The sequence below is a fragment of the Crotalus tigris genome, unplaced genomic scaffold (genome assembly GCF_016545835.1).
Source record: "Crotalus tigris isolate CLP2741 ecotype Arizona unplaced genomic scaffold, ASM1654583v1 scf7180000018308.1980950, whole genome shotgun sequence".
Lineage (NCBI taxonomy): Eukaryota > Metazoa > Chordata > Lepidosauria > Squamata > Viperidae > Crotalus > Crotalus tigris.
This window is the reverse complement of record NW_024096936.1, coordinates 1,562,511-1,580,605: the sequence shown is the minus strand read 5'-3', so window position 1 is coordinate 1,580,605 and position 18,095 is coordinate 1,562,511. Positions and strand designations below refer to the sequence as shown.

Genomic DNA, 18,095 nt, shown 5'->3' with positions numbered 1-18,095 from the left:
ATCAAAACATTACTAAAGAGCCTCATGATAAGTCTACTTGAAAGTTTGTAGTAGGTTATTTACTAATTTCTGCAACATTTGTGCTGTTTTAATCTGGCTGACTCAGAGATGTATGAAAGTCAGAAAGAAATTTACCTCATAAAGTGTAATAATTAATAAGCATCCAAATAATTGCACCCTTACTGAACCTATAGTTTCACCACTTACAATTCCTTCAGTTCCCAGAGGCTTTTTAATCAGCCAAGAATTAACAAGCTTCCGAAGTATCATCATAGAAGGAGTCAAACTTGTCTCTGGCATTTTGTACCAGTGAAATGGAGCAAGAATAATGTCCATAGGATCTGGAGTTCGCTTCATCAAGGACCATATGCACGTCATCAAGATCAACAAGCTCAAACCCATTCCAGGAAACATAAGAAGACGTCACCCATGCCATCTTGTCACATTTGACCCAAATGACAAATCCAACTCGAGAAGACGAGTACCTAGATAACAACACAGTGTCATATTGTTGGCTCTTCTGTGTCATGCTTTACTAATAAGGCCTGGCTCACTTTAAAATTATTTAAAATTATGAGGTTGTAATAAAGGTGGAGAATTTCAATACCTTACCATCTTCACCACAGTCTAGACTTCAGTCTGAGCTTGTACCCATATCTTGTCATCTTCATTTAGCATCCTTCTAGGTTTCTCTTTTATAGCTTCATCTCCCAAAGCACCCAGTATGCCGAACAACTCCCTGGATTTGCCCAGTAAGAAATGACACTAGAGATCATTCTGATTCTGCACCTTTGTTATTCTGTGTTCCAGAAATTAACTAGCTGCTCAACTGAATTGCCTTACCAAGCACAATTTAAAAAGACAACAAGGTCCATTAATTGTCTGAAGCACTTGATCCTAATTGGTCTACCATATGAAGTTGATGGCTCGGGTTAGTCCCAAGGTTATGAGAAAGTGATTTTTCTAGAAGGGACAAATGGAAATTACCCTTATTAACAATTTCATCTGTTATTTAGGTTTTGTCTGCTCTAGAGTAAAAACCCAAATCTAGCGTGTATATATATTGTGCCCAAGATGATATGTGATAAACTCATAATTGTCATGCGAGCAGTGAAATTCCCAATTGCCTCTAACTTTACCCTCAACAAAGCTAGAATCAAATAGCCCAGCACAAACAGCCTGAGTTAATCAACCACCATTCTGGCAATCAGGTCAATCAGTCTGGATTGAACAGATACCATAGCTTAGACCAGGGGTAGGCAACCTCGGCTCTTTTATGACTCATGGACTTCAACTCCCAGAGTTCCTGAGTCAGCTGACTCAGGAATTCTGGGAGTTGAAGTCCATGAGTCATAAAAGAGCCGAGGTTGCCTACCCCTGGCTTAGACAATGGTGCAAGAATAGCATTCTTAGCTTTTTCTTCAATCCCAAGAAGTCCTCATATCCAATCACCTGCTAAATAGTGTTATTTGCTTTTATAACAGTGGTTCTCAACCTGTGGGTCGGGACCCCATTTGGGGTCGAACGACCATTTCACGGGGTCGCCAAACAAGGCTGTCCGCCATTTTTTCCCCTTTTCTTTGGCCAAGCCCCTGGCACCCGGTGATGTATAAGTGGTTGGGGGTCACCACAACATGGGGAACTGTATTATGGGGTCGGGGCATTAGAAAGGTAGAGAACCACTGTTTTATAAGATCCCAATAAACTCTTACTAATTTCTACTTTGCCTAAAGGTTGAGGCTGATGTAACATCCACAGTAAAGATGGGAATATTTCAGATAGAAGAACTCTCTTATCTTCCCCTATCTATGGATGAGGTTAGATTTATAGTAGAGATCTGCCTTTTTGCTTGAGTTCCAGGCTTTCTACTGTTAGGATCTTAAATTGAAATCAAGGGGCCAGAAACAGAAACTCGCTGTAAATTTCCAAATGATTTTCTCTGTCAGCTGCTTACTATCTTCTCCTTTCACTTCCCTTTCCTGACACTACTGTAATCCTTCCCTTCTTCCCTTTATCCATTCAGCTTTGTCCTTTCCTTTACCCCTGGATTATACAAGAACAAGGCCCTGCTCCTAAAATCTTCAGGAGCAACAATAAGCTTCCCACACTTCTGAAAGTGCACCTGCTTCTTGCATTACCTACCTACCTACCTAACCCATCACTATTTTTTTAACTTCTGCCTTCCTTATCCACAGTTCTTCTAACTGATACCTTCCATCTAGCTTTCATTGGACTAGGCATTAGGAATCCCTTCTATTCTCTTTAGGGAACATCCTTTGTCTTTCTCTGTTTTTTACCCAGGAAAACTTTTCATTTAATCCTACCTCCACCATCCATTTGACTTTCCACTTCATTCCACCACCTCCAATTGAGTATAATTGGACTGATTCTGTCTAGTCCTTGTATCCTAGGCCTTAGTCTTTCATAGTCTTGCTTTTCCATCTCCTTTCCCCAGGTTTTCATATGGCTACTTCCTCTCAGACTGCTGACCTCTTAGCTGAAAAGTAAGACCCTCTTGCTGGCTTTCACTTTCCCATGTATTGGCCTCTGATTGTTTTCTGAATGGTAGCAACTACAGAATGAATCCCATTTGATAAAAAGCATCCATGAAAGACTTAAAATAAAATGGATTGATGACATCAGCAAGTATTGTGGGCCCAATTGGCAAAAGAAAGCTCAGGACTATATTAGTTGGAAACATGCGGAAGAGGCCTTCATCCTGTAGTGGATAGACAATGGCTAAAATGATGATGACAACGATGATGATGATGAGCAACTGCAGTTATGACTTGTGCACTGCCATAGATGCGACAGCCATCATCTCTGTAATTTTTGGTCTCTTGGAGTTGTGGCCACTTTTCTGTCTTCTTCCAGGCACTTGAGCTCCACAAGATGTAGCTTCCATCCAATTCCATCCATTTTCTTTCTTGGCTCTTGACTTTATCATATCTTCTTCTCTTTTTTTTAGTTTCAGTTTCTTCAACCAGTATATAATTCTTCTTTATCAGCCACATAGTTCCATTTACTACACCAGCTGTCAAAATCTAAAGTTTGTCCAAATAAGAGCTATAGTGGGCAGTTTCTTTTCCTGTGTTTAAATTAATCTATATACAGTGTGTGTGGGGGGAGAGTATTTGATCCCCTGCTGATTTTGTACGTTTGCCCACTGACAAAGAAATGATCAATCTATCATTTTAAGAGTAGAGAGACAGAATAACAGCAACAAAATCCAGAAAAATGCATTTCAAAAAAGTTATAAGTTGATTTGCATTTTAATGAGTGAAATAAGTATTTGATATCCTATCAATTAGCAAGATTTCTGACTCCCAGGTATTTTTTATATAGATAACGAATGGAGATTAGGAGCATTCTCTTAAAGGGAGTGCTCCTAATCACAGCTTGTTACCTGTATAAAACACACCTGTCCACAGAAGCAATCAGTCAATCAGATTACAAACTCTTCACCATGGCCTAGACCAAAGAGCTGTCCAAGGATGTCAGGGACAAGATTGTAGACCTACAAAAGGCTGGAATGAGCTACAAGATTATCACCAAGCAACTTGGTGAAAAGGTTACAACAGTTGGTGTGATTATTCACAAATGGAAGAAACACAAAATAACTGTCAATCTCCCTCTGTCTGGAGCTTCATGCAAGATATCACCTTGTGGAGTATCAGTGATCATGAGAACAGTGAGGAATCAGCCCAGAACTACATGGGAGGATCTTGTCAATGATCTCAAGGCAGCTGGGACCATAGTCACCAAGAAAACAATTTGTAACATACTATGCCATGAAGGACTGAAATCCTGCAGCACCCACAAGGTCCCTCTGCTCAAAAAAACACATGTACAGGCCCGTCTGAAGTTTGCCAGTGAACATCTGAATGATTCAAAGGAGAATTGAGTGAAAGTGTTGTGGTCAGAGAGGATCAAAATCAAGCTCTTTGGCATCAACTCAACTTGCCATGTTTGCAGGAGGAGGAATGGTGCATATGACCCCAAGAACACTATCCCCACCATCAAACATGGAGGTGAAAACATCATGCTTTGGGTGTTTTTCTGTTAAGGGGACAGGACAACTTTACCGCATCAAAGGGACAATGGACGGGGCCATATATACTGTCAAATCTTGGGTGAGAACCTCCTTCCCTCAGCCAGGGCATTGAAAATGGGTCACGGATGGTTATTCCAACATGGCAGTGACCCAAAACACACAGCCAATGACCCAAAACACACAGCCAAGGAGTGGCTCAAGAAGAAGCACATTAAGGTCCTGGAGTGGCCTAGCCAGTCTCCAGACCTTAATCCCATAGAAAATCTGTGGAAGGAGCTGAAGGTTCGAGCTGCCCAGCCTTGAAACCTTAATGACTTAGAGAGGATCTGCAAAGACAAAATCCCTCCTGAGATGTGTGCAAACCTGGTGGCCAACAACAAGAAACGTCTGTCCTCTGTGATTGCCAACAAGGGTTTTGCCATCAAGTACTAAGTCATGTTTTGCGAAGGGGTCAAATACTTATTTCACTCATTAAAATGCAACTCAATTGATAACTTTTTTGAAATGTGTTTTTCTGGATTTTTTGGTTGTTATTCTGTCTCTCACTGTTAAAATAAACCTACCATTAAAATTATAGACTGATCGCTACTTTGTCAGTAGGCAAACGTACAAATACTTCCCCCCCACTCTACAGGTAGTTCATTTAAAGACTGTTCAAAGTTACAACAGCACTGAGAAAAGTGACTTATGATCATTTTTCACACTTATGACTGTTGCAGCATCTCCATTGTCACATGAAAATTCAGATGCTTGGCAACTGACATATTTATGACATTTGTAGTGCCTCAAGGTCATGTGATCACCTTTTGCAACCTTTTATCAAGCAAAGTCAAGGGGGAAGCTAGATTCACTTAACAACCATGTTACTAACTTAACAACTGCAGCGATTCACTTAACAACTGTGGCAAGAAACATCATAAAATGGGGCAAACACACTTAAATGTTTCACTTAAATTTTGGGCTCAATTGTGGTCATATTTCGAGGACTACCTGTACTTCAGCATCATCTCAATATGTATCTACCAAAAGCAAGGGAAACACTTTGAGAAAGATTGTTTAGATCTGTGCAAGCCCCAGCAAGTTAGGAATAGTATACTTTCGCCTATATTAATCAGTCAGAAAGATAATTACACAGACATAGAAATTCTAAAGTATTTCTTTTTTGTAAACAACTAATTTGATCTGTAGCCCTAACATACAAATTGGAATAGTTATTATTTTATATAATTTGAACTTTTAGATTTTGTGAAGTTTAAATCTTATTATCTGATTTTGAAATTTTTAAAAATAAAAATATGTATTTTCTGAGACAGTATGTTCTGTTTATATGTGATTTTACATGCAGCTTTAAGAAATTTGTTCTATACCACCCAATGTGAGATGGGCAGTCATATAAATATGACAGATAAATAAATATTTGTGCAGAAAACAATGGATTTATGGATGTCTGTGAAACTAATAGGGATTGAAAATTATTTGTTCTGTATGTGATTTTATTTCATATGAGCTGAAAGTTAGGTAAATTTAAGAGGGTTGAATAGTGATATCTCATGATTTGTACTTGCATGTTAGAATGCATGTAAAATATGATAAAAATGAGATTTGTCATTTTTGGGACAATTATGAACACTTTTTTTTGATTAAGGAATTTGAACTTTTAGCAATGTTTTCTTAAAATAATTTTAACCTTGAGCTACATAACTATTTTTTAGGCTATACAGTTTTCCAAATATAGTTTCCTCGTGGGTATTAACTAAGTATTTAGTGCATAACAAAATTATCCACATTCCCAGTATGTATTATTTGGACTGGATCCAGACATCTATCTAACAAAATGAAATTCAATATAGAGAAAAGTAAAATTTTACGTTTAGTCAAGAAAAACTGAATTCACAGGTATAGAATAGGTGGTATCTGGCTCAATAATAGTTACTGCAAGAGGGATCTTGGAGTCCTAGTGGACAATCACTTAAATATGAGCCAGCAGTGTGCAGCAGCTGCCAAAAAGCCAACACAGTCCTAGGCTGCATTATCAGAGGGATGGAATCAAGTCACATGAAGTGTTAATACCACTTTACAATGCCTTGGTAAGACCACAGTTGTAATAATGCATCCAGGTTTGGTCTCCTTAATATAAAAAGATGTTGAGATTCTAGAAAGAGTGCAGAGAAGAGCAACAATCATCAACCAGTTAGAAGAACATTGTTTTCATTTATTTTCTTTCAGTCATAAAATCTTAAATAATTAAAGAACTTGTGATGTAGTCAAGATGGGAAAAACCTATGTAATTTTACTTTTATTACATCTGATTTCTCTTTCTATCAAATTTTTATTGCTAAAGTGTTATCTCAGGAAAGACATTACTTCTTGTGTTTTACTTTAATTTTATGTCACTTGTAAAAAAAACCAGTGATCTAAGAGCTCCTGTCAACTATGGTCAATAGAATTTTTGTTACATTTGTGCTTTTTAGCTGATTACAGCAGTTAACCTAGGTAATAATATCTCCTCCCTATGGATTTTGGAGAATGTAGTACTTGTTTCTGTAATCCTGTAACATAAGTTTAACATGAAAAGGCAATATATTTTGATTAGATACAGATACTATTTTTTAGTATGGCTTTCAGTAGGTTTTTAAAAGTAGCTATTTTAAATAATGGACTTATTTCAGTGAAAGAACTTGGATCATAAAGGAAGACATTTGTTCATTAAACTATAATAGGATTTTTCTTTTGTCTAGACTCTAAACACTTTTTTAATTTAAGCATTATTATGATATATTGTTGGAAATGGAATGGATTACACTTATAGAGAAATATAGTATATTTAGAAAAATAAGGTGATGGAAGTTTATGTGTCTCCTCGTGTTGCTGGGAGAGAAGATGAGAAACAAGTAAGTGCATAACTGAGAGAAAGAAATGTGTGTTTTGGGGCCAGCTATCATCTTTAACCTTTTTCAACTCAGAGCTGATGCGAAAAGAAATGGGGAAGAATTGTGTTTGCCTCTATAAATTTTGACAGAGAATTGTGCTATTCGAGTGTGTGGAGTTGGGAAAAAGGAAATTAAGAATAATACAATTAGAGTGTATTATTTGTGTTTATTGAAAAAATAGAAGCAGAATAAGATTTGTTTCATATGAGAAATGATATTAAGTGGGCGGTGCAACTCTTTGGATCAGAAGGAGATTCAGAGAATGGGTGTTAACAAAACACCCTTTCATAGCTTTTTAAAAGAACTGCTTTTCTTGGGATTAACATGGCTGTTTTCTCCTGCTGCAGTATAATCCCCCCAAAATGTATGTGATTTAAGAAACTACAGATAGGTGTGTTCTACCCACAGAACTCATGCACTTCAAAGCTTCTTTTTGAAATGAGGAATGTTAGGGTATTAAGATAATCTGAACAAAAGAATCCTTAGTAATTACAAAAGATTGGCTAAAAATGGAGGTGGAAAATCTAGGGAAAGCCATAACAAACTGTTAGCAGACTAAACATCTATTACTAGTACATAGTATATAGAGAGCTATAATCTCTATAAGTGACATTAAAATTGATTACTTATGAGGAACAAAAAGAGAGTGGATAGGATAGTAATAGTCCCAAAGTTCCAAAGAAGCTGACTTTTAAGTGTACTTGATCTTTTATATTTTTGCTATATTGCAGTCCCAGAAATAACTTGCAATGTTATATTAAAATCAGAGAAGGATTTACGTTTTTAAAGGAAAATCTCAAATAAGGATACGTCATTAATCAATTTTTACAAATGATTGCATTTAGCTTACTATTCTTTGTGTTCCTGTTTTATGAAGAGGCAGACTTTTGATAGTCATTGATGGAAAATGGTTGGAAGGCAAAATGAATTATTAGTTAATAAACTAAAGCAGAAACTTTTGGGTGCTGTTTTTCTAACATTTTTGTAATGAAAGTTGCTGTTTCATAGAATAAATAGCATTAATGACATATAAAATTGCATGTTGCAAGCAAGATAATTGACCTGCCAACATTCCTGTTACGTTCTCGTGTTTTAAGGAATGTTTTATCTGCAGAATCATATTGCTTTTTCTGCAAATGGAAAATTACTTTGTGTTAGCCAAGTCTTCACAAGCTCTTAAATGCAACTCTTAAAAGACTGGGCAATCTTTTTCCAGAAAGAGCCTTAAAAACCAATTTGTGAAAACCCATTCATAATAAATGTGATAATTTTAAAAGATTTCATAGGATAAAGGAAATCTCACAGTTTTCTACTATTTCTATTTAAATTTAGTTAGATCAAGTGAGGAAATAGAGCCCAGCAAAATTTAGGAACACATATCAAATCCTGACCAAATACCTGTGATAATTGGCCTTCATGTGATTGGTACTGAGCAAATCTGATTCCAAACTGAAGGAAATAGTACCTGTATTGCAGAATCAATTAAAGACACCATTTCCCACTAGGGAGACATGCATGACTTCAAAACAGTTTTGGAATCATTGATCCTTTCTCTGGCTCCCTTCTATGAGAATCTGCCCAGGGAGAGAGCCTTTTTTGTGGTGGGAGTGTCTTTGGAAGATTAGATTGACGTTCTGTTGGCCCTTCAAAAGACCTAAGACATAATTTTTTTCACCAGGCCTGAAGATGTGTGTGTGTCCGGACCCATGCAGTGGTTGTGTAGGCTTATATTATGGTTTTTAGCTCAGCTGCAATTTCTAATGTGTAAATTATTGTTTTATATATTTTGTTGTTTTTAATTATTGTTAGTTATGAAGTTGAGATGGATAGCCATATAAATTGAAATATTAAAAAAATATTAGAGAGAAAGAGAGAGAGAGAGAGACAGACAGACAGACATAGGCAGGCAGGCAGGCAAACATACAGACAGATAGAAATTGCCATCTTCAAGTAATCCTGGACTTATTTTAGCTACTGAAGCTCATTTCCTAGTTATTTGTTTTTTCAATTCATCTGACTTCAAAGGTGGCAGACAAAAGCTTTTCTTTGTCATGTAGCAGTTGAGAAGGCAGTACTTCTGTTGCCTTGACAAGTGTCTTGTCCCATTCTGAGGCCATTTGAATTCTATTGAAAAAGTCAGGCATGACAGGAAAATTCAGGGCAAACATTCGTGAAGAGTGGTAAATTCAATAGACACTTTAACTCTTACCCTCAGTACAGAAAGAAGTAGGAGGCAGGACATTGGATAGCTCCATGTGAGTTCTGCTGAATTGTAATAGAAGATTGTCTCCAACACTCTGGAGGCAAATGAACATTTACAGATAGTCCTCGACTTATGACCAATTGTTTAGCGACCATTCAAAGTTACTGTGGTGCTGAATGAGGGGACTTACAACCAATTTCTAAAGTTATGGTTGTTGCAGTGTCTTCTCCCATGGTCATGTGATCAAAATCCGGGCCCACACTTGTGCAGGATTGCTCTGACTCCCCCCACTTGCCTATCTTTTCCACATCTATGTCCTTTTGGGCCCCTGCATTCTGTGGACTCTGCCGACCTTTGCCATCTTGTTGCTTCCGCTGCTGACCAAGCATGGCTAGCCTGGCTTTTGCAAGGCAGCTACTGGCCGCACAAAGCTTTCTTTTCAGTGTCTTGTATGGCAGTTTCCTTGTGAGAAGATGGCCTCTTTTGGCCAGTGGCTGCCTCATGAAAGGTCAGCCTGGACATGCTAGGTCAGCAACAAGAGCAAGAAGAAGATGAAGATCACCTGGGATAGGGGTCTTGGACTGCTAATGAGTATGACTGTAGCTGGGGCAGTTGAAGTGTCCTGAAGTGTTCTTTCTTAAGAGATTTTTGCATATTTCTCTCATACTTGACTAGCAAACTTTGGATCTCTTGACCACTATGTGCCTGCACCAGTGACAGGACTACCAAGTTGCATCCTTAAGAGCTAACTTTTATCTCTGCTGAAAGGAGTATTTAAATTCCACTCCATTCGCCAGTACAGATAATCTCACAATAGTTCATTTAATGACCGTTCAAAATTATAACAGCAGTGAAAAAGTTAGGTCCTTTGCAGCATCTCCAAGGTCACATGATCAAAATTCAGATGCTTGACAAGTGGTTCATATTTATAACAGTTTCAGTGTCCCAGAGTCATGTTGATCCCCTTTTGCAACCTTCTGGCCAGCAAAGTCAATGGGGAAGCCAGGTTCACTTAATAACCATGTTACTAACTTAACAACTGCAATGATTCACTTAACAACTGTGGCAAGAAAATTTGTAAAATGGAGCAAAAGTCACTTAGCAACATAAATTTTGGGCTCACTTATGATCATAAGTTGAGGACTATCTGTAGTGCTGTTCAGTTTTTGATCTGTTTTAAGTCAAACCTTTAGAGTGTTCCATACATACTTTGGGCATTAGCAGAGTTGTGGCATTCTATCAGGACAAAACTGATACTCACTGTTGCATTAATCTCCTTACTTGGTGTTATCATATTTGCAGTATCTTGCCCATTGCTTCCCAAATTACATTCTGTGGAACCCTGATGTTTTGCAGGACTTGAACTGGTGTTTTTTGAAAATATATCCTTAATTGTATGGTTGCTTGGCCACTGATAATTTTGCTGAGAGAAAAAGTTTTCCTTGCTTTAACAGGCTTCAAACTTGAGATCCTTGTTTGATTTCTCTGTGGTGGGATAGGAAGCCCTAGTATAGATTCTTGTTTCATAGAATACAAAACCAACACTTTTGTTTTTTAAACAAACTCTACTAAATGATTTTTGGGACCAGCCTAATCCAAATATATCCAGTAGTGACAGAATGCAGAGTTCGAATGCTTCTTCCTTTTTTTAAATTTTTTGATGCATGTATGTGAACTCAGATTTTGATTTGTAGCCAAAAGTAAGACTAGAAATTGAATTGATGATGCACCAAACTTCCACATTTCCAGCATCACTGCTTAATACTAAGGGGATTTATACTCAGTAAAATCAAAATCATCTTTAAATGCAGATAAATGCACTTTCCCTTTCTCACTTCTACCAGTGCATTATAACAGGCATTCACATTTCTACCAGCATGTAGCAGTGAACAGCTTCTGATCAGACTAACTGAGAAGTCAGTAAAAACTACTTCAACACTTGCTTGCCAACTCCTACTCCTGCAAGTAAAATATCAATTATATTAACCTACATCTTTTGGCCATTTCCAAGAGGAGTATTGTGCAACAAAATAAGATGGGCTTGTAGGAGAGATAGCAGTGTTGTTGAACTTGTAACTAGCAATTATTGCCTAAGTTTACTATTTTTATCTTCCCTAATCCTTGTATGTCATATTCAGTGCTTTTTTTCTAAAAAAAAAAAAAAAAGGGTGCCGGAACTCACACATGTCATACAACCCACCTTGCCTACCCTACAAGGTTCCATCCAAAAAAGGTGCCGGAACTCCGTTCTGGGCGTTCTATGAGAAAAAAAGACCTGGTCATATTCATCTTTTAAGTCATTCAGGGGATTACTTTCCAGTGCAAAATAAGATAAAAAGACATTAATGAAATATAAATAATTATTTACGTGACTCATATTGGAAGAGTTATTGAAAAAGGTAGATATATTTATTGAATAAAATCACGTTTGAGATTTTTCTTCTTTCTTCTGATTTCTAACCCCTTCTTTCATAGATTGACATAAATTCATATTATTAGCTAAGCCACAGGGCATGATGAACTTTTCAGATATCAAATTCCATGGAAGCTTTTTGTCTAGAGTTCAAGAAATTTTTAGAAAGTTGCTGGAAATGAACCAAGCAATTGAGAGAATTTAACTTTTTATTCAAAATACATTAAAGCTTGTTTTTAATATTCTGATTTGTTCATTCCAAGCAAGTAACTGGCACGTTTTCCCCAAAGGTCACCATCTCTGGTTTCTGTAAGAGCTCATGAGTTGTCAACAGGTTTTTTTAGTTGTTGTTATAAAACATCTGTATATCAGGAATCTAGAGATTAAGTTCAAACATGCTGTCTAATGCTGACCATAGTGTTTAAAAAAATCCCTTAATTATTGTAGTATTTATAGCCTTGCTACAAGAGGTTGAAAATCCTTTTCAACTCTATAGTAATATGCAGCATGTCTTAAGAATTTATTTTCAAATGGTTAAAAGGTTCAAAATTTAGAAATGTGATTGTTTTTGTTTTACTGTACAAGGATGCACTGAATAGAAAGAGCAGAAAGTGTTAGTGTGAACATTTATTTGCACAAGTGAGCCATGTGCGGATCTGTACATTGGGGAAAAAAACAACTTCATAAATGTATGGCACAACATAGGAGAATAAACCCATCAGGACCAGTCAGCAGTCCATCTGCATTTTAAAGATAAAGGTCACTCTTTCAAGGCAACAAATCCACATTTTGGACAGAGAGAACTGTTGGTTTGAAAGAGGGGTCAAGGAGGCAATCTGTGTCAAAACTGAACAACCCTCTCTCAACAGAGGGGGAGGGATCCAACATCATCTATCTCCAGTCTACTACAAAGTCCTTTCAGCAGTTCCAAGAAGGCTCCACACCCATTTGCACCACTCAATGACTCTCTAAAAAAATGCAAATGAAAGATTGTCTGCATGGAATATAAATCCTTCCATTCCCCACCATCCGGTCAGAGCTGAAGAAGCTTTTTGGATGAGAAGTAAAATGTCTTCAAAGAAGAACAAGAAAAACAAGATAGTCCAGTTGCCTCTTGGAAACAGCACCTTTGGGACAATTTGTTTCTCTAATTCTTTTACTGTTGCTTGTTCATCTGAAGAGACTGAAAATCAATTAAATGTAGAAGAACACTGTGTTGTAAGAGTTATTTTATATTTGATATATTTGTCCTGTTATCAGTAACATCTTGTAATCTAAATAATTTCTCCAGTGAACAACATTTCTTACTGCCCTCGTAAAGGTGTATCAATGTTCATATAGCTCTTCCACATATTTGCTAGTGGGACTGAAATTGAAATTCTTCTGCAAAGAATGTTAGGAACCTCCCACAGAACAAAGGGGAGGAAATTTTTATCAGATTTTGTCCTCATGCTCTGGGGTTAGAACATTAAGGAACCCTCTGGATATGTATGAAAATGGTATGTTGTAAGGAGGCATTTGGCAATAACCATCCCCATTCCCCAGCATGGGTTGTTATTGGATTCCAGTCCTTTTTGTTTGCAAAAGGGAAAGCCTGGAATCAACCCAAAGTATTTGTAAAGAATTTTCTAATTTCTTAGAGGAAAAGTGTTCTTTGTGTTTTGAAAATATATTGTCATTTTAGTCTCCTTTTTGGTGTTTTCTCCAGCTTTGGAGATACAGTAGAGAAAACCTTAAGAATATTTCAAGTCTGAAATACTAGTTTGTAGGAGCATAGCTATTTATTTGTATATTAATTTGGGAAAGTGTAAAATATAATAAATATATTTACAGTTTCTGTCAATGGAAGTGTTATGTGTACCTAGGAAACAGGCTGCATTTTTCAATAAAGTTAATGATACCTGAAATGCAGTTTGACCTAGCAGAATTTGGTATAACCAAATATGATATTGGGATGCAGACAAATCCTCTTAATTGATTTGAAAAGGAAATTACTTTTAATTTAAGACTTTTAATTTAATTCTCCATAAAAAGAACAAAACATTTTATTAAACACACAAAAATCTGTGCAATGCTTGGCTTTCTATTTTGTCTGCTCTAGCTAAAGTCAGCCCTGGAAATTGGTCTATATACACACTTAAAGGATTTGGAAGAAGTGCCTTCAATCTTAAACAAGCACAGCAGCATTTTATCCAACCAAAAACAGCTGCATCTTTTTTCAGGCTTTTCTACACGTCTGAAAGAAAAGCTAGTGGAAAGAGTTGACAGCCAGTTTAACAGCCAGTGGAAAGAGTTGACTTCTGGAAACATTGGCATTTCTCTCCCTCCCCCATTATGAAAAAAAATAGAGAAAAGACATGCTTTTTTAATTAGTAGCAGAATGGTGTTTTGTTAATGTGAGCACTTATTCCCTATCACATAGTTTAGTTGCTGAAAGAAGTCTTCAGAGTAATTTCCTACACCCCCCCCCCAGTGCACGGAATCATCTTTCTTCCTTTGCATCTGGACATCCTCAGAGCTGCCAGAAGCCACAAGTAGTAGTAGTAGTAGTAGTAGTAGTAGTAGTAGTAGTAGTAGTAGTAGTGGTAGTGGTAGTAGTAGTATCATCAATATTATTGATGTAGGTTATCTTATTTCTAAAATTAATTGTTCACTTATTAGCAATTGATTCTCACATAAACCATTCACACCCACAGAAAGGTTTTGAGGAGGTAGGAACTCATTATTCTTCTCCTTTTCAGAAAAAGGAAAATGGAAACCCGGAATGGAAAGATAATAAAACAAAGTTCTATTTATTACAAAAAGAGTTTAATTTAACCTATCAAACACCAGGGATGACCTCTACCCATCATAAGTTAAGCGGGTCAGCTAATCTTATCTTCAGGGGGATCCTTATTAGAGATTTCTGCAGTTGGCTCATTTGGTGTGTTTTCTCATGCTCAGCAGCACATACTGTTCCCAGTAAATGGAAAGCAAATACCATAATGCACAGATGATAATTGGAGAGAAAAACTACTTCCTCTCAGGTGAATATTTTTATAAATAACTCAGGGTGCAGAACAATAATATAGGAATAATAATATTCCTTCCTCTCTTATTTTCTCCACATTAACATTGAGTTGGGCTGAGAGAGAATGACTGGCCCAAGGTCACCAAAGGCAATCTTCATACCTAAGGTGGAACTAGAACTCAGTTTCCTGGCTCCTAGCCTAGTGCCTTAACCACTAGACCGAATGGGCTCTTAAACAGCTGTTCTCTATCATTTATATACTTACATAGTAGTTATGTAGTTTTGCAGGACCAAACCTGGTCTTACATTGCAGTTTTCATATTCTACATGCATAATATATAATCAAAAACTATTATATTCCAAAGATAAAAACAAAAATAAAGTCATGGCTAGCAACATTAATCTCCAGAATAGAGAAGCTAGAAACTTTTGGTTAGTATGTGAATTGTTATATTCTCCCATTTCCAAATGAAGTAACTACCCGTATATACAGTAGCAGAATATAATGGATCATAAGATCAAGACTTACAATTGTATCACAATAATTAAAAAAAAACTACAAATCCTTGTTGAGCTAAGCCAAGCTGCATACTGATGGCGTTACACATCTGGGCTAGTTCTTAGCTTCATTTGCAGTCACAGTCCATTTCATGCTCTATTTGTGGAGCAAACTGACCATCTATTTAGCTTGGCTAATGCAGCATTTTATTATGCTCTTAATTAAATCTTATGGAAGTCCATGCTATATATATTGAGGCATATATCATGTTCCTGAAATATTTCCTAATCTTCCAGTCTTTCCATGGTATCTGTTATACTGTTATTTCTATGTGGCTATAAACATGATTTACGTCTCCTTGGAGGCAGTTCAGCTCCATGCACTTTTGGATAAAATCTATGTTTTAGTCGCTACATTTAGCACAGAAGAGCTGGAAAGTTAATTTCCAATCTGTTCTGCTCCTGCCTTATCCTGGATAGGGCAAATCCTTGATATACTCCAGTCAGCTGCACAATGAATGGATCAGTTTTGTCAGTTTTAAGTGAGATTTCTCTGAGTACCATCAGAGGGAGTACATTAGGCAAGTGATATTGATGTCACTTTTTTAAAACACCAAATAGGTTTCTTTTTACATGCTTTATATTTTAAACACCCACTGGTTGGGATTTTAACTGAGAAATTCTTATGCAGATTGTGTATATGAGGGTGTGTGAGAGGGAATGTATGTATTTAATAATGTATATAACACTCTGGAAGGATAGGCTAAGCAGTATTTCCTTTTCCTTTCCAAACTCTCCCTTGACAAAAATCAGAGGGTGTCTGACGGTACTTTTTCATACTAACAACTACAGTTTGCAAGTTATTTTTATTGATAAATGTTGATAAATGTTTTATATCAGTATGGCATTTCCACAGTGTAAACTACAGGTAGTGGTCACTTACTAACTGCAGTTGGGCTAGCAACTCCATCAATAAGTGAGAGGGTTGTAAAGTGAAGTATCACATGACAACATCTGACTTACATCAGTTCTGACTGCAGTCATTAAGTGAATCATCACAGGTTGTTAAGTGTGATATCATGTAACTGCAATCTATGACTTCCTGCCAGCTTCCCCATTGACTTTGCTTGTTGGAAGTTGGCTGTGAAGTTTGCAAGTGGTGATTACATAACTGTCCTTCAGAGAATACTATGTCACTTCTAATGATCAGTCTTTTTCTCTCTTCTAAAGAAATATATCTTTGTTCTTCCTCACAGGAACTTGTAAGCCATAGATACTAAACATAGAGGGGTGTGATGGCTCAGTAGTTAAAGATGCTGAGCTTTTCAGCTGGAAGCAAACAGCCTGGGTTTGAGCCCTGAACGCTGTGCAATCGAGTGAGCTCCTCTTCCTTGCTGCAGTTCCTTTCCACCTAGCAGTTTGAAAGCATGCAAATGCAAGTAGGTTAATAGGTACCACTTTGTGGGAACGTAACAGTACTGTACACTTTGGCATATAGCTATGCTGGCCACATGACCACGGAAAATGTCTTTCGAAAACACTGGCTTCCTCGCACAAGAAACAGAAATAAGCACTGCATCCTAGAGTCAGACATGACTGGTCAGGGAAGGGAAACTTTTACCTATCAAACATAATGCATTAAACTAAGAAAAATGTATCACTAATATACTATATATAAAACTGCAGCAACATAATTCAAATGAATTTAACTGTCATTGAGAAATTGGTTTATATGGAGAATGATGAGAATATAAAATGTGTACATAAAGGTAGAATCAGATAGTTGAATCTATGAAATAAAAGATCTCTTATGTCTTTCCGATATTCAACCATATTGAATAATTTGAGATAATTAATGGAGGACATAATACAATAGTCTTAAATTCAGAAAGACAGGCTCCAAATGAGTATTAGAGGAATTTTTCCCCATTATGCATAGTTTGATAGTGGGATAGTATTTAAGAAAAACAATGAGGTATATTTCTCTGAATATGTTGAAGCAAAGGGCCCAGATGATCCCAAATTACCTTTAGAGAAAAAAGAGGTAGGGATCTTCCTGTTCTTTACATGTTAGTGATATTTTCTTGTAATCAATCGGTTTTCAAATATATGGGTATTCGGTTATCTCTTTCATTATTTATTGTCTGGGAAGATAATCATTGCATTGCAGCTTGTTGACAAGAATATTACTCATACAATCCTTTTGACTAGGTTCCTTGACTGGTCAATGAACAGGTGAGTGAATTTCCAGGAACTTAATGTTGAAGGAGATAGATTAGTGTTTTGCATACAAAAAAACAGAACATGGACAAATCTTTGTTATAACAGCCTTGCTGTCTGCTCTTAAAACATCTTTGCCCATTTCAAGAGCAAGTTTCTTATAAGAGTTTCTGATTGCTGATATTCCATTCCCACCTACATAGACATGTTTTTCCCAACCTTGGCATTTGTTTGCGTCTGTGTAGAATTGACTTGATTTTTATTATTCACAACTGCTGTTGATGCATTTGACTTTGTTTCATAAAGATTTGTCTGTGCTACTGTTGACTTTAGTATTCAGAACATATTTGATGTTGGATTTGATGCTGGATTTGATGCATTCCATTCATAGCACTCATAGTATTCATAGCAATGTTCTCTACTCTTTCATGTACTTTGCTCTGCAAAGTTTCTAGGAAATTGCTATTGACAGGATGCTAGTCACAGAAAGACTTCAATAAATGCTAATAGAACTGAGACTCAGCCTCCTTCCATTATTTGGAGTAGAGGCAGTGGTATGCTGGTAAATGTTTAAGAACTAAGGTTTCTCGCTCCATTTCTATCATCATGCTTCAGCCAGTTACCACACTAAGTGTTGGGACTCAGCTGTGCTCTCAATCAGCTTACAAAATTCCTGAAAATGTAATAGCACACCACTGAGTATATAGGGCTATGTTACAATCCAAAAAACTGTTCAAGATGCAGCAGTTGGAGACCAGGTTCTATTG

The 18,095-nt window shown here is 36.8% G+C and overlaps 1 protein-coding gene across 2 annotated transcripts in view; it reads left to right on the top strand.

Annotated features, from left to right (window-relative positions):
* SBF2 (SET binding factor 2) overlaps window positions 1–18,095 on the top strand; it is a 228,370-nt gene that overhangs the window by 74,783 nt on the left and 135,492 nt on the right. The gene's annotated exons all lie outside the window — the stretch shown is intronic.